The 22,603-nt window shown below is 45.3% G+C and overlaps 1 long non-coding RNA gene across 1 annotated transcript; it reads left to right on the top strand.

The window, feature by feature from the left end:
- Positions 1 to 11,555: 11,555 nt before the first annotated feature.
- LOC123373951 lies at positions 11,556 to 12,188 on the top strand. Its single transcript, XR_006580952.1, has 3 exons — positions 11,556 to 11,679; positions 11,756 to 11,935; positions 12,067 to 12,188. It is a non-coding gene; the product is annotated as an uncharacterized LOC123373951 (long non-coding RNA).
- Positions 12,189 to 22,603: the final 10,415 nt, after the last annotated feature.

Here is a 22,603-nt window from a genome sequence, read left to right as displayed (position 1 = left end):
AGAATTTAACCCGGTTACTCCTGCATCGAGTGCAAAAGCTTGCGTTGGCTAAAGCATACCTTCCAGAAAGGCATCTGGTCTTGACTTGAAGGCACCAAAAGATGGTGAATCCACCACTTCCCTTGGTAGTTTGTTCCAGTGGTCAGTGCAGTGAAACTTTTTTTGTTACTTGCACAGTCAAATAACAAAACAACCTTGAAATATGCAGCTGTTTAACAAAAGATGAGCGATCTGGTTCAGATAAAATAAGAATTATCTTGGTCCTTCACCTAAACCTCAAACGAAATACGTTTTCAGGTTCAAAAAAGTGCTTGCAGAGCTTTATTTCCCATTATCTTTCAGGTGTGTGCTCTTCTGCTCCGTGCCAGAAATGCCAGAACACCGCTATTTTTAAAATGTTTGTGGCCTGATCAGAAAAAAGAAATCCCAAGAGAACAATTCTTGGAAGGTTTCCACCATAGCTTTTCCAGAACCAAGAGTGTGTGCAGGTCAGATCTGAACTTTTGGGTGGTTGCCTGAACCTGCCATTCCTTTGAGGTTCATCTACAAAGCCAGGTTCACAACCATCCACCCCGCGCCCCGATTTCTGCTTGGCCTGCCTGGGGGGGAGGAGAGGAGCTCTGTCTTTTTCCCACTGTGCCTTCCCCCCGGCATGGTTGGCCCCTGTCCCTGGCAGCCAGGGCCGGGTGGGGAGCGGAAGGGGCAGGACCAGCCACTTCTCACTCTGGCCGCTCTGGCTCGCTGCTCTGTGCCGTATGGCGGCTGGCTGCGAGAGCCTGGCTAGGGAGGCAGCAGGCCACCCTCTGCCCAGGCCAAGCTGCTGGGGACAGTGGCGAAGCAAGCTAGAGTCCTCTTCCCCCACCCATCACATTTCTGATTCACTCAGCTCCTGTCCCTGGCAGCTGGGCCCGGGCAGGGAGAGGGGCACTGCTGTCACCTCCCCAGCCAGGTGCTCTCTCAGGCAGCTGCTGCGCCGCACGGAGCAGCAACCCAGAGTGGCCAGTTTCAGCCATGTGAGAAGCGGCTCCGTCCCACTCCCCGCCTGGGCCCAGTTGCCAGGGAAAGCAGCCGAATGTGCCAGGGAAGAAGCACAGTGGAAGAAGGGCAGATTCCCCCCTGTCCCCGCAGCTAACTCTGTTGTGACAGGGAGAGCGTGATGGTCCCGGGCTAGGTGGAGTCGTCACCAGGCAGAGGAGACACGGGGGGGCTGTCATGTGTCCCCTCACGTTAAATTGCCCCCCCGAGTATGAAGAGGCACAAGTCGTCTATGGGGACTTGAATTCTGTTGCCCGTTCTGCCACTGACTTCCTGTGTGACCTTCGGTAAGTCGCTTAGGGGCAGATTTTCAAAGATGCAGCTAGGTACTTAGTGGGATTTCCAAAAGCACCTATCTGCATCTTTAGACACTTAAAGACCTATGAAAATCTGGCCCTAGCCTCTCTGTACTTCAGTTCTCCTTCCATATAAAAATGGGGTAAGAGCACTTCCCTGCCTCACAGGTGTTGTGAGGATAAGTACATTAAAGACTGCAAGGTACTAGATTCAAGATACAGAAATGGTTCCCGTTACCGTTGTAAGAGTGTAATTAGCAGAACCTTAACTCCATTCCTGCTCTGCAGATCAATTAAGTATGTGCTGAACTTTAAAGTGCCTTGCTGGCCAAGGATGAATTTAAGTGTGTTCTTAAAATTAAGCACATGCTTAAGTGATTGATTTCAGATAGGATCCCTTTTAATTACAGGCCCTGATTCAGCAGACTATGCTTCCGAATTTTTATTCTCCTTCATTTCTCCCTGCTCTGAGTTACACGCACTTTAATTGTATAAAAACTATTGAGTGTTGCCATTTAGCTCACTGTAGGGTTGCTAATTTGGGTTGGATGTGTTCCTGGAGGCATCATCAAATGACATAATCTTTAATTAGAGATTCATCTTTAATTCCTGGAGACTCCAGTACAATCCTGGAGGGTTGGCAACCCTAGCTCACTGATGCACAATAGGTGAGATTTCACAGCCCTGTTGAGGGCTGCCCACTTCCAATTAGCAAGGCAACTTGGAACAAGCCCACCTGTAAGTCTAAATAGAGAATCCATGGCTAATTGTGTGCTCAAAAGTGGAGAAAGGGGTTCCAAACAGATAGTTGGCAACCCACACATAGCTGCAATATCAGTGTCCCAATTTTTCAAACCAGGAGCCTGAAGATAGGCCCCCTACCCCTCTGTTTAGGCACTTGCATAAAAGTGGTGTGATGCTCAGAAGTGCTGAGTGAACTATCTCCCAAATCCTACTAGAACGAATGGGAAAAGCAGGGGCCGAAAATTAGACCGTTTTTTATTTAGGGGCCTGAATCTGGGGTTGGGTGCCTACAGTAAGGAATTGTTGGCCTATGTTAATAGAATGTTAACATTATGAAGGTAAGAACAATAAGGAATAAATAGGGCCCTAGGTTCATTCTTACCCATATGTAGGAGGTTTGATTACTTGTTAGAAAGCTCAATGTATTCTGGGAGCTGGATCCTCAGCTGGATTAGGTTTTCCTATTGGTGCTGCTGTGGCAGGGAGGCAAAGATGTCTTTAAGCCATAGGCTACTCTAACTGAAGCTGGTGGTGGGAAAGATCCTCTAGTTAAGTACAAGCAGGATCAGGGCCTAAGTAGGAATCAGACATGCCCGATTGGTGTAGGGCACAGCAGAGTCAGGGAGGAGGAAGACCAGGTGACAGTAATAGAAATACAAGTTTGCATGTTAGTTCCAGCTGAGATGTTTTAAAGCTTACAAGTGCATTTAGATACCTGGTTCTCATTCATTTTACTGGGAACTGCACTTCCAAATCTCCTAGGCAACTTTGGAAATCTCAGGCCACACAATTCGGAGGCTTCCTAAATTCTGGGCCTCAGACTTACTCTAGGAACATCTCTAATTCCCTTAGAATGTGCAGTTTGATTCAACTTCCTTCGAGGAAAAAGGATATTATTAAACTGCTTTGAAACGGAAGTTATATTGCAGGGACTCTTGGGAGGTCAACCAAGCTGTGTGTACAACGCCTAACACAAGGAGGCCACACATAGAAATTGACAGTCCTAGCCCTCAAAGAACTTGAGATCAAACAGAACCACTTCACTAGAGATTTCAGTCATAGGGCTGGAAGGGACCTCGAGAGGTCATCTAGTCCTGTTCCCTGCACTCATGGCAGGACTAAGTATTATCTAGACCACCCTTGAAGAGCTGTTTGTCTAATTTGGTCTTAAAAGTCCAATATTAAACATTCCAAAGAACAGACAGATCTTGTTTTACCTTCAGGCTAACTAGAAGGTGCTGGATGCACGACAAAGGCCATTTGAAAATGAGGTTTAGAAGCTGCAGTTTTATCCTAACGATGGCTGTTGAAGAATGCAAATTGGCTTCCCCTGATAAGCTAAATCAAGTTTTGATGAAACACACACAACTGCTGATTTGTATATTTAAGATTTCCCAAGTAAGCAATGTCAGACAAGACAATGCATCCAAGCATATTGCTCTCTTCATCATGAGACACTAATCCATTTAAAATGAACCTAGTTAGGGGTATGCATTATGTGAGAATTGACAATTTTGAGGTAGGTTCATCGTTCATTTCACCACAAAGAAAAACATAGGGGTAATGTGATTAAAATGGTAACTACAGACACTCAAGACATGTTTAACGCACATGATTACTGTTTTTCTTCAGTCTTGTAATATAAAGTGAATGATGCTTTACATCTGGGTAGCGGCACCTTACCTAGATTACAGTAGCACACAAATGCTTTAAAAAGACGGTAGGTGGGCGGGGGGTTCCCTCTTACTTTGTGGATTCAGTGTGTTTTGATATGCCGCAATATACTTAAAAGGTGTGTAGGTTCTGTCTTTAAGATGAAATATACTGAGATGGGGTACAGACTCCACTTTGGCACTAGAAGGATAAATATAGACCTGGGAGCCAAATAATGCTACCTTGCTGCAGCTGGAGGATGGGCCAGGCTTAATTAAAGATGAAGCCCATGTGGGGAAGGAGCTGGGTGATTAGTGAGGGAAGCAGATTAGGAGGAGGATTCAGAGAGAGAGGAAGAAAGGCGGGGGGACACACTCTGCAGTCCCTCCTTGAGTAGGTTAGTCTAGGAAAGAAACCCATGACAGAGGAGGTAGGGAGTTCCTTCTCTCAGGGAAGGGCCTGTAGAAGACAGGCTGAAGAAGACCACAGAGATGGACTTAATCCCTGTGTGGGTCCTGGGAAAGGGTTGGGCACAAGGAGGTAGGCCTGAGGGATCCGTGCTCCAGCACAGAAAGGAGGAGCTAGGAGGACCTAGGGAGAAATCAGAGGCCTCGGAACCAGAGAAGAAGCTGCATGATCAGTGGTATGAAGTGGCCCAGAGAAATGCAGCCCTAGCTATTTTGGTTTTGGGAACTTTTAGTTGTACTTTTGGTACCCTGGAAGAGGAGAGGCTTTAAAGTGACCTGGGCAGAGCGACGAGTCACAAGATGAGGAAGGCCCCCAGCAGGTCAGAGCAGCTGTCGGCACAGGGAGCTAGATGAGAAGAATCTGTTAGGCCCCATCCAGCCACAAGGGAGCCTTGTAGGGGTGAGTTAACACTTCTATGTTTATGCACATGGCCCCACAGTCTCATATATATGTGTGTGTGTGTGTGTGTCTCTCCCTCACACACACACACAGCTCAGATGCCCACATGCCTCTCCACAGACAAACATGCTATTCCAATCTCAGTGGTTTTGCACTCTGCCCTTTTTGGTCCTGATCCAAAGTCCAGTGATGTTCGTGGAAAGACTCCCGTTGACCTTAATGGGCTTTGGGACAGGCCCTTTGTTCTGAGGCACCTCTGCTCTGTGGCACAAGATCAAATGGCTATAAACTGGCCGTGAACATAATCAGGCAGGAAACTAGAAGGCTTCTAACCATCAGAGGAGTGCGGTTCTGGAATGCCTCCCAGTAGGAGTTGTGGTGGGAGGGAGGCAAATGATTTCATTAGTATTAAGAGAACTGGACAAATTTAAGTGAAACTAATGGGGTTGATTGTGATGGTAGGGGACAGGGCTCAGCAGTCCTGGGGCTCACTTCCAGTTTCTTTTGTTTGTGCTTCAGGGTTTTAGCTGGGCACCTGCAGGGGTCAGGAAGGGATATCTTCCCACCCCCTCCCCCCCATGTATTCTGAGATTGAGGGTTTGCTGTGGTTTCTACACCATCTTTTTTGTCTCCTATCAGTCACTAGCTCTAGGTAGCCTGTGGATCTGAGTCCATTTAGTCCAACAGATGGATTTAATCCATTTTTGCATCCATAAGGGAAACTCAGATAAATAAGTGAAAGGAAGAGATGGCACGAGAAATAATTTATGTGCACAACAATGAGTGGTCAATGAGGTGTGAGTTACTATCAACTCTTGTCTGTTCTCTTGTATTTAAGACTTTGCAGTTTTCTGTGATGACCCTCTGTTTTCTGGCACCAGTGTTTGTTTAGATCTGTTCTAACTGGTTACATCAGACTCCTCTGGGACAAGGTGTTTCAGCATTTGATAGCATCTGGAGTTTCTGAGCAAGTTTCTCAGGCTGCAAAGTGACTAAGATGAATTAAATATAACCAGACAACACTTGTGTTCCTGCTTCACCCATGTTGCCTTCAGGCAATGAAGGGTTTATTTTTGGTTTTGTTTTTTTCCCTAAATTGGTCATTATTTTCATTGCCAATGTTGTTGTGGGGGTCTGAAGTGTTTCAGAAAACATGTTAATTCCTGTCCATATCCACCAGACCCTCCAAAATTTACCTCTCTGCTCTAATTGAGATGCTGGGTTAATCTCTCAGGAGGATGTGCATGTAACATAGTCATTAGGCTGGTGTTACACTGGACTTCTTCCTATTCTATTGCTGGGCAACAGTCCTGGTGTGTGTTGTGGATTGCCTTTCTTTTGTGCCACTTCCAAGGAATTTTACATCTCAGAGATGACATTGCAGCAAGGAGAAAAAGAAGCTTCTGATGGCGATGGGATTTCTATGGAGAGAGCATATTTTTTACCACTTAATGAAATCCCAGCTGAAATGATATACTGGTGTAAAGTGAACCCTTTGGTCACTCCAGATTTGTAAGCTGGGAATCTGCCCCATTGCAGCTTCGGCTTTAATAGTGAGTTGAATAACTGAAATGTGAATGCAGCAGCAGCAAGTAGGGCCGGTCTTCCTTTCCAATCTGGAACTGCCAGTTTCTCTGAACTATTTTCTATGGGTATGAGAGTTTTTGGCTCTTAACTGATGGCTTGAGATAAGTCTAGATTTAATTCCAAGACACTGCCTGATTTATTTCATGTGCTTTTGTACTATAGCCCTCAATCCCTTAATTGAAAGGAGACATCTGAACTAATGGGGGACTCTCTTCTGGCTCCTTCATCAAGGACACAATGGAGACGTTGTTTTGTCTATTAATTTTTTCCTCCTGGACTTCTCCATTTATCTCCACCCCTCTCCGTGCCAACAGTGAGATTTGAGAGATTCCTTCAATACAAGTCCTGCTGTCAGAGTCAGCAAGGAGATGACAAGTCTTTGCGTGTATCTCCAGCCCATGTGTCAGCTCGATAACATGTGTGGACCCTAAGTAGTTCTGGAAACACAGGAGGTCCAGTGTTCTGTCTCTGACAAGGAGCAATGGTGCCATGTGGGTGGTGACAGTTCCGTTAAAACCCAGTAATGTATATGGGTAACTCAATTTCTTCCTCACAATGGACCATTACCTTTCCATTATCCACGTTGCCCAATAGTTTAGGTGTCAGGTGCTTGTGAAGTTCCATATAATTCTCTCTATAATTTGGTGTTATCTACAAATGTTGCCACCTCACAGTTTTACTTCTGCGTAGAGAATCATAGATTTTTATGGCCAGGTGGGATCATTATGATGATCTTGTCTGCATAACACAGGGAATGGAATTTCGCCTAGTACTTCTTGCATAAAGGCAAATTAACCTTGAGCTTGAAGTAGAGCAACATCCACAGGTACCAACTTTCCAAAGTGCCTGGGGATGCCCTGGCACTGTTCCAGACTCCGCCCACACTCCACCCCTTCCCCCTATGCCCCCGCCCTGCCTCTTCCTGCCCAGTTCTGTCTCCTCCCCCAAGAGCACCATGTCCTTGCTCTGACCCCCAACCTCCCAGCCTCCTCCACGCTGTGAAATACCTGTTTGCAGTGGGCGGGATGCACAGGGAAGAGGGAGAGGTGCTGATTTGCGGGGCCTGCCGGCAGGTGGGATGCACTGGAGGGGAGCTGATAGTGGGGGCTGCTGGTGGGTGCTCTGCACCCACCATTTTTCCCTGTGGTTGCTCCAGCCACAAAGCGCCCATGGAGCCGGGGCCTATGGCAACATAATTTAGGACATCTAATCTCGATTTACAGATTTCCACCACAACCATTGATAAGCTAGGTGGATGGCTAATATATTTACTGTTCAGAATTTGCACCTTAAATATATTTATCCTTCTATTAACTTCCTTCCACGTTTAAAATGTTATTCCTACTCTTTATTTTCTACCTTCCGTTTGTATTCCAAGATCTCGCATCTTGTTACTACAGAGTTTCCTTAACAGCCTTTTGTCAGGGGCTTTATCCAAGGCTTTATGGAAGTCTAAATCAAGCTTAACGACTTTCTCCTCTATTCTGTTGAGTGCCTCACGAAGTCTTTAGCTTTCATCTCTCCTGACTGTCACAACTTATGTCCTGTCTCAGAGCTTGAGAGAGGATCAGCTTCTCAGCACCTCTGGATTATTTCTCTCAGCCATGTTTAACATTACAATAACTCTGGACTCTGGTTGTTTAGTGCCTGCTGCACTGTGCATCCAGACTCTATACTACAATGTTGAAGGTTGTTTTTTAGTGAATATCAAGTTGATGGATTAATAGATCTCAAGTCCAGAAGGGACCATATGAGTTTCTAGTCTACTGCCTGGCATAATACAGACCACAGAATTTACCTCAGTATTTCCTGTATCAAGCCTGTAACTTCTGGCTGATTACAGCCTTAAGAAACAAAATCATGGTGTATCCATACTATGGAGAGGAACTCTAGCGGCACAAGCTTTCCCACCCTACTTGGTTTAATAAAGTATTTTTATCATCGTTCATAGGGCTTCTAACCTATCCTGTCTGCTAGAGGGTGGCACAGTTACACATATGGAGCAGTATTGTGAGAACAGGCTTTCTGGAGAGATTTCAGATATTTTTCCAGCCAGGTTGGAAACCTTAAAAGAACAGCCAGATTTATGGGATTTGGGGAACCTCTTCTTTCACTCCCATAGAGGACTCAGAAGGCTCTGGATTATGATGAGGAAGGGTTTTAAAAAAATAAGCTGACTAGTGTGCAAATTTATAGACTTAGTTTGGCATTTGGACAAATGATCTGAGCTGGAGGCTTGGGGTTTGTCTGTCTTTATGTGAACGTGTTCACCCTTGTCAGTTGATGATCTCACACTTCTCTGCCTCTCTAGAGAGAAAACCACTCTGTTAAATGGTGTGCTTGTGTAAGCAGAGTCAGGATGAGCCCCACCCTGACATCAGGTGGTAAATTATGGGGAGTGCGGAAAGAAGTTTCAGTTATTTGCATTGGCACTCCCACCCCACTTAGCATACCGCAAAGCAGCATGGGATGGTTATTTTCACAGCTGTGGGACCCCCAATTTCATTGTTATTGGGGCAGGAGCAATGAAATGTTGTCACCCTGATTGGGTAAATGGGGAACTACATAATTGTCTTGTGATGGGGGGTTTCATTGTCAGCAGGATAGCGCTTGCTAGATGGGGGACATGGGTTCCAAAACCCATTGGAGAGAGAGGCTGGGGACAGGTATCTGTACTTGGTGGTGCAGGCTCCTTGTGTGAGCCAGAAGCACCAGTTCCACCTATGCTTCTCTCCACTGTGGAATGTCAGAGTTAATTTTTGATTCCCTTAAGAATCTAGATGCAGGTTACTGAGCTGAATTCACTGGTACTGGGGCTCCCCTACTATGAGCTGAAATCACTGAAGAGCTGGACTTGCTGAGCTGAGAGCACTGTGCTGATGAGTGGGGGAGCCTGAAGCAATACTGGCAGAGCGGAGTGGAGCAGTTTGTGCAGCCACTGGGTGAGTGGAGCTGAGCAGCTCGTGAGGGCGGCTGGAGTGGCTCACAGGACAGCTGGTGGACCAGAGCAGCTGGCAGAGTGGAGCAGCCCACAGAGTAAGCGGAGCTGAGCTGTTTGCGGGGACGACTAGTGGAAGCAGAACCCCACGAAGAGGCAGGGCAGTTGGCCCCGAACCACGTAAGGTGCCCCTTTCTACCTAGGCTGGGGAGGGGGACCTCTGCAAAGAGACTCTTGAGCTCTTGGGGCTGCACTGACCCGGGACAGAGACTTTTGAATTGTGGGACTTTTGGGACTGTGGGTGATTTGGGGGGTTGCTGGACTCAAGGGCCCAGAGAGAAGGACACGGCCCAAGTTGCTGGGGTGGGTCTTTGCTCACGGTTTGACCTATGAACTCCAGTTGAGATATTTTCCAAATTTCATGCTTGTTGTTGTTTATCTTATGTAATTAAACCTTTTCTGCTACACCAAGAGTCTGTGCTTGCGAGAGGGGAAGTATTGCCTCCTTGAGGCGCCCAGGGGTGTATGTAAGATTTTCCCAGGTCACTGGGTGGGGGCTCGAGCTGGTTTGCATTACGTTGTGGGGAAGGGACCCCTAGGTATTGAACCTGGCCCTTGCTGCTATCGTTTCAGCCTGGCAGAGGGGTTACACTTGGATGAACATCTTAGATGCTTTACAATAAACAATTACGAGAGAGTCAATAGGAACTAAAGCAGGTAACAGACCATTTCCTAGCATTGTTAGCAAACAGTGGATTCTTGCTTTGCACAAGCTATACTTGTGCTGTTCCTCTGGACAGGAATCCAAAGCAACCAGGCTTTCCTCTCTGAATTCCTCCCTGGGTTATAATGATGCATGCTCCCAACCTGTACACAACACATTTAAGACTCTGTTTTTAATCTTGTTGTCACTAGAATGTTTCAACCTGCCCAAGCTTCGTCCTCATGGGTTTTAGCCTGTCAACAAAAATACTTGTTGTTCAGAACTGAAAATTCCAGCTCTGTATCATGTAGACAGGTGCCCATTATGCTCCTCTGGTTGATACACAATGGGAAAAACTACATGAACAGGCACTTTGTTGTTGTTTGTTTTTATAACTTGGCTAAAGGTCTCACTGGAGCCATGTTTATGCAGGGTGGGGAAATCTCCCTTCATGGTGAGAGAGACAATTGCATCATGGGAGTCCCTGGCTGTGGTGCATTTTGGGGGTTGTAGTCCTGCTGGGGAACTCTACCCATAGAGGAGACTGGGGAGATGAGGAAACTGAACTACAGCTCCCATGAGGCACTGCAGCGGGATATCCGAATATAAGGTGCTTGTGTACGGGCGAGGAGTATGCACAGGCCCCTTTTGTTGCCGTGTGACGTTTCTTGAGAGCTTTCAAAACATTAGTCTTCACTTGCCATTGCCACACGCTGTCTCAATGGGCTACTGACTCCTCTTTGAGGCTTTTCACATCCAGGAGAGACAGGCAGAGGGGCTGCTGTTTCATGCTTTCCTTGCTCTCTCATTCTGGGCCAGATCTTGGTGGTGAGCCCCTGCAGCTCTCCTCAAAATCTCTGGGAACTTGGCAGCATCTAGGAGTAGACCCTTAGGCAGAGTACGGGTCAATGACCCACTGGATTGAGAGAGGCACTGGACTGATCTGACCATATGCACAGGGGCTTCATCCATCAGCGATGATGCACTGGATGAGTGTTCTCTGTTTTTAACCCTTGCTTTTCTCTTCTGACAGATGAAGATTAGTTCCTGCTGTAGAACCAAGGATCATAATGTGAGGGACATAAATTAGCATTTCCTAACCAGGGTCGGCTCCAGGGTTTTGCTACCCCAAGTGGCGAGGGGGAAAAAAAATCGCGATCAGCGGCAGCTCCGCCGTGCCACTTTCTTCTTCGGCGGCAATTTGGCGGCAGGTCCTTCCCTCCGAGAGGGACCCGCCACCAAAGAGCCTGATGTGCCGCCCCTTCCCCTTGGCCACTCGGAGCACCTGCTTGCTCAGCTGGTGCCTGGAGCCGGCCCTTTTCCTAACGTGTGCCTGCCACCTCCCACCTCATGAAATCTCCATTTGTTCATTGTGTTCACTCCCCTCCCCCCCCCTTTTTGGTGGCACTCTTCCATCTAACAGCTGCAGTATTTTCCATTGCAATATTGCATCTTATTCCCTAAAGCGTTTATTGTGTGTGTCACAGGTTTAATAGATTGGGAATGCAATTATTCTTATCCTATTAAAACTTTGAGTGACAGCCTTGGCTGTGAGTTTTTTTTTAAATGGTGAATTGCAAGAACACCTCTGAAATCTTTGAAAACTTGACAGGCTGGACTCCTCCTGTCAGACTCCACTGAAGTTTCCCTTGAGATTCTGGCTGATAGAAAGATGCCTGGAAGGAGATTGGAATGATCAAGGCAGAGAGAGGCTAACTTCCTGCTGAGCCGTGTCATCTGGTTTTGGTGTTAATCTAATGCTGTGTAATCTTACCATCGGTGTGCATGTGTAACAGGGGAAAGCCTGGACACTGGGAAAAGCTTCCTGCTATACTTTAAACAAAGACGGGACTAATGTAAGCACTCCTAAACTTTGGTTTTAATTTTTGTAAGGCAAGACAAGCCCTTCTGACCTTTCCTATTTTGCTGCAGGGACCGTGACTGTGAATGTGGGGGAATGCATTACACAAGCCAAGAGGCATTAATTCTGATGGGTTGGTTTAATGACGCAAAGTATATTAATGAGCTCAAAGAGACAAGAAGGAAAAGAATGAGGAATTGGAAGAAAGAAGCTCCCTCCACCCACCTACCTAGCCGCAGCATGTTTTCCTGGTATGGCTTTCTCATTTCACTTTCCCGATTTATTTGTTTAGGAATGAACCTAGGTCTTTAGCACAAGGTTACGCTGCAGTGAGTTTCTTTTGTGTCTCTTAATGTTTTGAAAGTACTTTATTCGTCCTCAGCAATCTACAAGCAGCGAGGGCCTGTAAGGGGATTTGAACTACTGTGAACCTCTTAAGAAACTTCCCCGCCCAGAGGGAGTTTGTAGCCCATGCTTGTGAGAGTGTAGGTCTTTGTATCCCCTCTAGTGGCTGGACAATGTAAGATGTTTGTCTGTTGCTGCCTTCCATTTAGTGGAGTTGATCTTTTGTTTCAAACAGATGACACTCATGCTTTTTAGATCCAGAGGTCCTGGGTCTAATTCTATTGGATGACTCAATCGTGGGGAGTTACTAGTATCCTACAAAGGGAGAATAAAGTCCTATTCAGTGCTGCTGGACTGTACCAGAGGAACAATTCTGCACAAACATGGTGCTCTCTTTCGCCACAGCATCAGCAGAGCACTGGCCACAGCATTACAAGTAGTGCTGGTAGGAAAATGGGCTTGCTCCCCAGGGAAAACCTAGACGAAAACATATTTTGTTTTTTGGAAAAATCCAACTTTGCATTGAAAAATCAAATACTGGAATATATCTATCCAGAAATGCTGTTACGGTGCCTTAGGGGAGTTGTAGTTTGCTTCCTTCTCCCAGATTCTGTTTCAATCTTATTGAAACATTTCATTTTGATAAGATCAAAATGTTTTGTTTCAACTGTCATTTTTACTCTCTTTTTGTGGTGAACTGCGGGAATCTGTCTGCATACAATTTACAAAGTCTGTTTTGACGCTATGAACTGTTTGTATCTTTATAAAGCTGCAAACTCCATTTTGATGGTAAGGTTGATTTGTTGCCTTCTCAGTTGTCCATTCATCTCCATGTTGGACTGAAGTCTCAAGTGGTGGTGACCTAGGTGAGCAGAGCCAATATGTCTTTCTTTGAAATAGACAGTCATTATGGCCTATTGCTAGTCTAGAATAGAACAAGAACATTAGAATGATGCATCAAATTATCTTCTTTGCAGGGGGTTGGGGTTTGAAGAATGCAAAATCCCCAGCAGTAGAACACAGTAACCGGATTTTGGGTGGGGGGGACATGTAAACGCAAGGGACCCACAAAGCAAGCAACAGGAAGCTTTGAGAAGGAGAGAGTATCAGAGGGACATGCTTTCATAGGAGAGGGTTTTGTACCTGCAGTCCTGTGAGGAAGACTCAGGAATCTCGATAACAGCAAAGTTAAGAAACTCTTCACAGAGCTCACACTTTCTTTTTTTTTCCTTCTCTTCTTTCCTCTTCCTTTTTTTCCCCACCTTCCCTGTGTATGGGGAGACTTTGGCAAACCAGTAAAGTGCCTAAAACCACTATGGCTTATTGTTAAAAGCAAGCTATTAAACAGTCTCAGCTTGACCAAGGCAGGAGGGGGACGGGGAATTTTGGGTGTCACAAAAAGGGCAGCTTGACCCCGTGTCCTTCCTGATAAGAATTGTGTTGAAGTTGCTGATACATGCATTTTAAAAGAGCAGGATATGCCCCAGGAATGTCTGTTGGGGTCTCAAGGCTGCAAATTCTGGAAAAACCCACACCTGGTTAATCAATAATCAGAAGGAACCTCTTGCTTGATCATTGAAACTGTTTACTTAACAAGGTTTCTTTAAGGGACATGTCATTCTATTACTAACGTATAAATAAGGGGAAAAAGCTTGAGATAGTTGGACTTGTTTGGGGACTCTTCTGGACTCTTTTTGGACTCTCCCTCTGGATACATCTTGCGGTCCCCACTGGCAGACGGAAGATTTGGCCACCAGAAGCCTGACACTGTGTCATTCGAAAGCCACGCTCAGCTTTGGTAATTATCAAAGGTTGGGAGTGTTTTTACTAATCTTGTTGCGGACGTGTGTAAGTGCTTGAGACTAATAAAGTTTAGCTTTAAGTGAATGCACTCTTGTGTTGTCCTGTTTGTGCCGGCCGTGTCTCCCCTGATTTATTTCCTGACACCACCTTGCACAGAGTAAAAGTTACCAAGAGCTTTGGGTTGAAAGAACCCCAGGTAACACCTGTGGTGCATCCTGGGAATTGTAGTTCCTGGACCCAAGGCTACAGGAACCAAATTACAAACCAAAACTAGTGTAGCTATCTGCATCTAGCTAGATGCAATGCACCCTTCACCTGTAGGATAACTGTTGTACAACTTTAAACAGTCACTTTCAAACTGTCGCTGGCATCTGGTAACAAAGTTCTCCCATCTCTTAAGCAGTTTCCCTTATCTCACACTTCTCCTAACACCTGGAGAGGCACGAATGAAACTTCGCTGTGGAGCCTTTCCCCCTACCAGAGATTGTACATCATCACTATCAAAGTAATCCTCCTCTGGTCCATGCTGGAAATCAGCATTCTCTTCTTCAGCTGCTGGCTCGTGAGCTGTGGACAATCTTGAAATGATCTGTTTCTTTCCATGTCTTAATACAGCAGAATCTCCTTGGATTTCTGTTCTCTGTAAAGGACATGAATATCTTGAACCATCCATTTTTGACTCTGTATAGCAACTTCAAATGAACAAAATCTCCAGTTTGGAACTTGAGGTTTAATACCTTTTCTTACGATCTACATGCTGTCTGGGTTTCCCCTGTTTGTTCTTAACACCTTCTTCAATAGTTTCATCAGAAGTTTTGGTTGAAAAAGGGAAAAATGTAAGCGGGGGGCCCAAGGGGCCATGGCCCTCCTCTGTGTCTCTCTCTCCTACCTCCCCACCCCCGACTCCACCCCCTGACCAGGTCGGAAGCAGGAGCCCAGCCCGGGGAGCCTGAGCAGCTGTGGGATCTGCGGACACTCCACCTGCTTGGGGGTGGAGGGGCTGGGGCCTGAGTGCAGCCCCAGCCCATGACCTCACCCCCCCAGGACTCCCACCCAGGGTAGGTGGAGTGTCTGTGGCTCCCCACAGCTGCCTGGGCTGCTCTTATCATGGCCCAGCTGCATCTCTTTGAACCTGTCCCCAGGCCAGGTCAGAAGCCAGAACCAGGTCGGGGTAAGAGTGGCACCGGCAGCTAGCTGAGGACCCTCCACCTGCCCTGGGCAGGGGGCCCTGAGAGCAGGTCCCAGCCTGGTTCCGGCTTGGGAGGAAGAGAAGGGGCAGGGCCTTGTGCCCCCCCCCCCACACTTTTAGGCAGACTCTGTCTCCCCGATGTAAGACCTTGACAGGTAGTAAGTCATATATTGGCCTTGTGCCATCTTAATGATTCAAAGGATGATACTCCTGTTGGGTGTAGAGTGGTCCTGTAGGCAATTGTGTTTCATGTAATGCTGCTTTCCATGGTCTCGCTTGCAAACTGGTAAGCTGCAAACTTTCTTTTCATCAGTCTGTTCGTTCTCCCGACTAAAGCATTAGCTCTCTGTATGAAGAAACCATTTTGTGATTTATACCATTACAACTGAAGTATTGCTGCATTTCAGTGGAGGTCAATTTTATTCCAGTGACAGTTACCTGTATCCAGGGAAATCCTTCTGTGGTGAGGACTGATGACATGAATTTAATCATTATTTCAGTGGTAACCTTTCCACTGAAGGTAATTTGTGACTACTTTGAATGATAGTCTGCCATTACTATGGCAAATCTTTGTTTAACAGGATGATACTCAAATGGTCCCATTCTGTCAAGAGCCTGTTTCTCCCATGGTCAGCTGCGATAGTCAAATGGAGTGAGAGGGATACTGAAGGTTTTCTGTGATTTATTACTACTAGCATAAGCCATGAAATTCTTGATTACTTCCTGAACTTGCTTGTCCATTCCTGGCCACCAGAAGTCTTGTCACAATCGTATTTCCGTTAGACACATCCCCAGATGTTCTTCATGTGCCAAGTGACTCAATTGTTCTCTCAAAGGTAAGCACAACAAGACCATCAGTTCTCACAAGCCATTCCTTTTCACGGGACAGATCATGTGACACACGTCTATACTGTTACAAGTGTCCTGATGTCATTGTCTTGTAAGGTCACCTATTGACTATGTCAGACTTTGGGTCCTGAAGTACCATGTATTCTCTTCTAGCTGTTTCTCACTCTGAGACTGTGATCACTCCTTGAGTTGTAGCAGTGATTTGTGGAATGATAATATCTTCTTCATCTTTCTCTATTGAATCCTCATGATGAGGTATGGTCAGGTGAGAGGGACACATCTCCACTGGTGTTTTTGGCAGCTGGAAAAGACATTGTCTGGAAATCCTTAGGGCCTTGTGTTGTACAGGACCCACCTCGTGGGTCGAGAGAAAATTCCGTAGGCCAATGAACCGCTCTTTGCTGTGATTACCAGTAAGTAGGCCAGTTATGATGCGCATACCATTTGAACACAAACTGAATTTAAACCATTTCATATGGGTCTCTGGACATAGCAGTGATCATGGCAACCTGGGCCAGATGTAATCTGATAACCCATTGATGCAAATATTATAGCTTGTATCTCCCAAGAACCATCCAACCTTCTATGACTGCATAGTCTCTTGTAATCTATCCCAGGTGCTTTCTGCTACATTAAGAAATTTCTAGTTGAATGTTAGTGTCGGGCTGTCTGGAGTAGCTCATGAGCCCGAGTTCCAACCTCAGGGTAGACTGTCCAGAAGCAGCACAAAAACCCCAAACTGGTTGTGTGCTCTATACTTGGGTTTCACCAACCAAGTAACAAGTGTGAACTCCTCAGATGCACTATAACAACCTAACCGTGGAGTCAGACAGTCCACTTGGGTACTGCGGTCTATCTTGCCACCCAAGCAAACTTGCCTTGGGGATAGATGGTCCCTTACACCAACAAAATCGGAACCATATTCAGGTTACTCCCAGTCCCAAAGGACCAGTCACTTACACCAGGCCAATTGCACCCTAGACCTCCCATCAAAGACAACACTTATAGCCAGTCCCTATAATGAACTAACTAAACATTTATTAACTAAGAGAAGAAATGAGAGTTGTTTACAAGGTTAAAGCAGCTAAACAAACACATGCAAATGAGTTACCTTTAGGTTCCAAAAGGTAACAAACAGCTGCAATATACAAGTTTTCTGTGTCCTTTAGAGGATCTTTAGAGGACACAGAAAGCTAAGCAGCTTGGGGATCCCTTGCTTATGCTTAGAAATATTGCCCTCTCCAAATTCCAAGCAGCATAGAGGAGTTACAGTTCCTTCTGGTCAGCGATTGTTGTTCCCTTCCACCAGAGTTCAAACTGATGGGACAAGAAACTGCTCCCACCTTCTATTCTGGGGGCTGAGGGCAATCAACAGTCTTTTTGTCCTTTGTTTCACAGTGGCTCATTTGGGTTCAGTGGGCCTTCTTGTGTGCAGAACCAGCACTTTACATTACTTAATGCTTTTTTCCTGTTTGGTGAGTTGCACAGCTGCAGAGGTTTACAATGCAGACACAAAGTATGACTTTAGTCCACAGATTACAGATGTTATAAGTCAGAGCAGTATATGCAGCATCCCTCAAGCATTTCATCAAGTCTATATACATTTTTATAAACCTAATACCTATTTTAATAATAACAACACATAGGTTAGCCAGACTGGTCTCCAGCTTTGTGTTTGTCCGCGTTCAGTGAGGCCTAGGGGCTTTGGTATGAGCTGGTACCTGGTCTGCCAGTATCAGTTATACTCTTTCCTAACAAATGATAAAAATTATACATTATGCTTTAATTTACCTGTTATTGGATGGTGCATGAATCTGTCTCTCTAAATCAATTTTAACAAGCCGCTTCTTAAATTGAAAAGTAGCAATTAACACCATGAAGTCACTCCTTTTCCAGTAAGAACAAGGTGGAGTCTTAGTCTTTTCTCATAGGTTTTAATCTTTTAGTATTGTCATAATTATTGATACAGTTATTCCTCAAGGGGTATAAAATTTAGTTGGCAAAAAATCCATCAGGTAGCTCCGTAAGAATAGTGCAGTTGTAATGAAGTACTCTGTGTGTGTGTGTGCGCGCGCGCGCACACCCATTGTCTTCTAGTGGATAGAATATATCAGACAATTAGCCCTGGCTGAACGTCGCCAGGGCAGCCTACAGAACCAGTTTGACCAGGGAGGGCCACCGACACTTCAAGACAACTCCTGGAGAGTACAGAACCCTGGTATGATTAAAAGAATGTTCTAGGGAATTCAGGAGAGAGAAACCAATCAGAGACACACTCGGAGAACAGAACCCATTGCCGGTGTCTGAAGAGGACAGTCCTTCCTAGGCTGTTGTAATGGGATGGTACTGTAGGTAAGACAGAAATGCATACAGGTTATTTCAAAATCGTGTTCGAATTGCCAAATATAACTATTTTGTTTTAAGGAGGCTGTTGGTCAATATATCAGTGGTTACAGGTTCCCAAAGGGGAAAAAAACAGTCAGATCTGCAGGGTGCTAAGCAGCCGGCATGTTGGGTAACATGCTTGGGTCCCAATCTAGGAGTGGAAGACTCAAGATTCTATCCCGAGGGGTAAAGGCAAGAGGCCCCAAACCTGAGGTGAGCCCTCTCTGAGAGCACAACAAGGACCGAGGGGCAGCGAGCCCCATAACCATGATAGTTAGTTATTAAAATGTCAAATCGTCTAAAGAGGTTGTTGCAGAGGAGACCCAAGGCACCAATAGTGCCGGAAAGGGACAGAGTGAAGGCAGCTGGCTTCAGCAATGTTACTGAGCATGCTCAGTCCACATGAGCCTGATCCGTACAAGCCAAGCAGAAAACGGGGGGGAGGGGTGATTCTACATGCCCCCCCACACACACACACACTGTCTCTTGGATAATTTTCAAACGACTTGAAATATTCTTCCTACCCCCCTCCCCACAAAAAAGAGCCAGATTTTCAGACATGTTAGGACAGGAGGGGTTGGGACCCCTCAGGGGGTTGTGAGGTTATTACATGGGGGGATCGCGAGCTGTCAGCCTCCACCCCAAACCCCGCTTTGCCTCAAGCATTTATAATGGTGATAAATATCTAAAAGAGTGGTTTTAATTTATAAGGGGGGTTGCACTCAGAGGCTTGGTATGTGAAAGGGGTCATCAGTACAAAAGTTTGAGAACCACTGTGTTAGGGGCAGTCATGTTTACAATTATGCATCTAATTGGTGTGCTTAGTCGACACCACATTGTGCAAATTGAGGCCTGCTTCAGAGGGAGCAAGATCAGGTTTCTAGGCCCTTTGGGCATGATTTTCGGACGTGCCCAGCACCTGGAGCTCCCCTGAGAGTCAGTGGGCCATTAGCCTTTGTGTGATCTGCTACTGTTTTTGGCAATTGCTCTAAAATATGGCAGCCTTTTGTCTATGGGATTGATGTCCGCTATACCTTTTTGTCTCTGAAAGATTTTCCTACATTGCAGTGTTTTGCCATCCTGGCCTTTTTACCGCATTGTCTCATCAATTAGCACTTGTCCTCTGTCTTCTGATACTTTGATTCCTGTCTCATTACAATATGCTGATCTGCATCTTGCTGAATCTACCACCTTTTAGACCACCTGCTGAAAGAATCAAAATCCCTCTGTATCCCAAAAGCCTTTTGCCTTTCCATTTCTGTTTTAGCATTTGTGTGCGCGCGTGCACGGGGACATGTGCTTCCCAGATTAGAAGGGGTTGAAATTTCAAGGTCTGTGCCACCCAGTAGTCAGACGACGGGTAATATTATACCTCTGAACAGAACTGCATAAAATTACCAAGTACTTGTGCATGAAAACTGCTTTTTAATGAAGTATTTGTGAATACGATCCAGAGTGAACATTTGTGCCAATTTGGGCAAAATCTTGTGGAAATGGTTAAAGTTGACTGTGAGCAAAATCAAAAGTTTTCATAGACTTGGGTGAAAATTCAGCATAGTCCGTGAAATAAATATCAAGCTTTAATAAAAAGCTTAAATAAACACCTCCTTAAAGGACTCCAATATTGTCACTCTGCCACTTGTGTATTTTTTTTAGTAGACATTATTAATTGTAACAATAGTAGGAACGTTTGCAGTAGCATACAGCCAGACACCATGTGTTGGGCATTCTTCAGATGTGCAGGAAGAAAGAGTCCTGGCCCTTAGGAGCTCACGGTCAGAGGACAGACAGACTAGTAAAGAGAGGTCAGGGAAGAGGAAAAATAAAGGAAATTTTCTGTGCAAAGCATTAAGATTCAGTATAGGCAGCCCAGCAGAATAAAGAGGCTTTGTACAAAGGGTCTTCTAAGGGCTGCATTGGAAGGGATCCCGTATCACTCCCCCATCAAAACAGGTGGGCAGTATGAAAAGCAGCTGTGCTGCCAATACTTCAGCTCCTCAACTGTAGCAGTGGGTGGGGCTCCTGCACCGCTCTCATTGCTGCCCCCGGCCCACTCTCAAAACTATTGCAGGAAGCAGGTCAGTATTCCTGCTGTCCCTCCAGCTGTTCCCGAGTTCTGGGCATCTTCCTGTGACGGGGCAGGCAGCATGCTGCCCAATAAGTGCAGGCACTGTTGTTCAGTCAGTGCCCCATTGCCCGTTCACTGCCTCTCTACGGTTAGAGCCAAGTTGCAAGGAACGAATGTCCCAGTGTGGGCTTCTAAACCTGATGTAACTGCTCGACTGCTGCCAAGACTACAGGCTGAAGCCATGTTGTTGGGCTGCTCAGTGTATCAAGTGCAGCCTGGAGTTGTATTGATTTCCACGGAATGTCAGTCAAATGCCACAGCACAGCAGGTGGGGCCAGCAGCACAGATTTGGCCACAGGTGAGCATAAATTGCCTGGTGTCATTGTGGTTCCTTTTTGCTGTGCACTGCAAAACGATGTAATGTTTCACCACAATTCATCAGTCCTCCTCAGTCTCTACTCATGAGGGGCTCGGAGCAGCAACAGCCGGGGGTACTCCGCTCAGAAGATTGTACCTGGGCAGAAGTAGGTGAGGTTCATGGGGTGGAACTTGAGTGCCTCAAATCAGCAGTCAGACAGTAGAGCAGGCTAGGAATCTGATTTCTGGTTTCACAGGAAATTCCAGGATTAATATTTGTTTCTGTTCCTGAAGGGAGGGGGAATGAAAATTTCCCATGAAATTCCATAAAAAGTTGTTGTTTTGAGTCAGTCAGAGCATTTGTTTTCCACAAAATCAAAACATTTTGATCTGATTCAATCTTTTTGAACACCTTCCTTTTAATTTTTTTATTTTAAAATGAATATCCTTTCAAACAATTTTAAAAAATAGTTGCAGAATAAAAAAAAATCAAAATGTTCCATTATGAAAATATCAAAACAGGACATTTTGACATTCTCAAAATGCTTTGTTTCATTTCTTTCAAAATGAAATATCATGAAAATCACATTTTTCAAATGTTGATTTAGATGAAAACAGCATTTTTCATCAAACCCAAAAAGGTATCAGTGAAAAAGTCTGACCTGATTTAATGGACAGAACTGTTGGTAGCCTTGGCTGGAACACCAAGCAGTGTTGCAGCTCAACATTGGGGTGGATGGGGAAGCTTGCTTAGACTCTGATTGTGCAATACCTCAAAACATCACTCTTGACCTCAATGGCACTGAAGTTGTGACTACTAAGTCCACTGTTATGACTAAGTTATGCATGTGCACTGATTTCCACTGTTACTTCATTGTCTTCCTTTTTCTGTCCCCATTTGTCTGGTATTCTTCTGGTGTGTTTTGTCAAAATCTTAGATTGTGAGCTGGCTGAATCAGTGACTTTCTGGGTGTTACTTTAGAGCTGGTTGGGAATTTTCTGTTGATGATTTTTCAGTGGAAAATGCAGTCTCTAAAGAATCAAAAGTCTCAGATGGAAAATTTTGATTTTTGGTGAAATTTGTCAGTGTTAGGATAATAAATAAATGAATAAAAATCCCTACAATTTCATTTTAGGTCAGTTCAATATTCAACTGCAACTACTTTGGTGCTGTGTGCCACAAGGGAGCTGTATAGGGTGACCAGATGTCCCAATTTTAGAGGGACAGTGCCGATTTTTGGGTCTTTCTTTTTCTGATATATGCTCCTATTAGTCCCCACCCCAGTCCCGATTTTTCACATTTGTTGCCTCGTCACCCTAGAGCTGTAGAATGCCCTCTATTTTCCCCTAACAGGCCATACTCCTATGGACTACATCTCCCATGATGCACCACAATTTCCACTTTGACTAAGATATGTAGTGCATCATGGGAGTCGCATGAGTGCATGGGCATGATGGGAAATGTAGTCCAGCTGGGAAGCTTGGCTTGTATGAGAGAATGGGGGCAAAATGTGTTCAAACTACAATTCTCATGAGGCACCCCACCATCATCAAATGCCACTTAGCACTGAACTGGCTCACAACGAAATGTTTCAGCTCAGAAATAGCAAAACATTGTGTATGGACATTTTAATTAACATTTTTCAGATCTTTTCTATGGAAAAATTTGGGCAATTCAGCTTTTTAGATGAAAACAAATGATGAAATATCAGAATTTCCTGCAGGATGGAAACTAATTTTCACTCAACTCTAGTTCTGTGCGTACTGCACCCAGAAAAATGTGGGCGGGAATTCCTGATTGTTGTCCTTAGACATAAAAGTAATTGCAGTGTCTGATCAGTTTGGTGGGCAGCTTGAAAACATGTTACAAAGATTTATAAGCAAGGCCTCATTCCCATCTATCTTTTTTTCCCACTTATGCCT

Source organism: Mauremys mutica, chromosome 7, assembly GCF_020497125.1.
Source record: "Mauremys mutica isolate MM-2020 ecotype Southern chromosome 7, ASM2049712v1, whole genome shotgun sequence".
Taxonomy (NCBI): domain Eukaryota; kingdom Metazoa; phylum Chordata; order Testudines; family Geoemydidae; genus Mauremys; species Mauremys mutica.
This window is presented reverse-complemented; position numbering and strand designations above follow the sequence as displayed.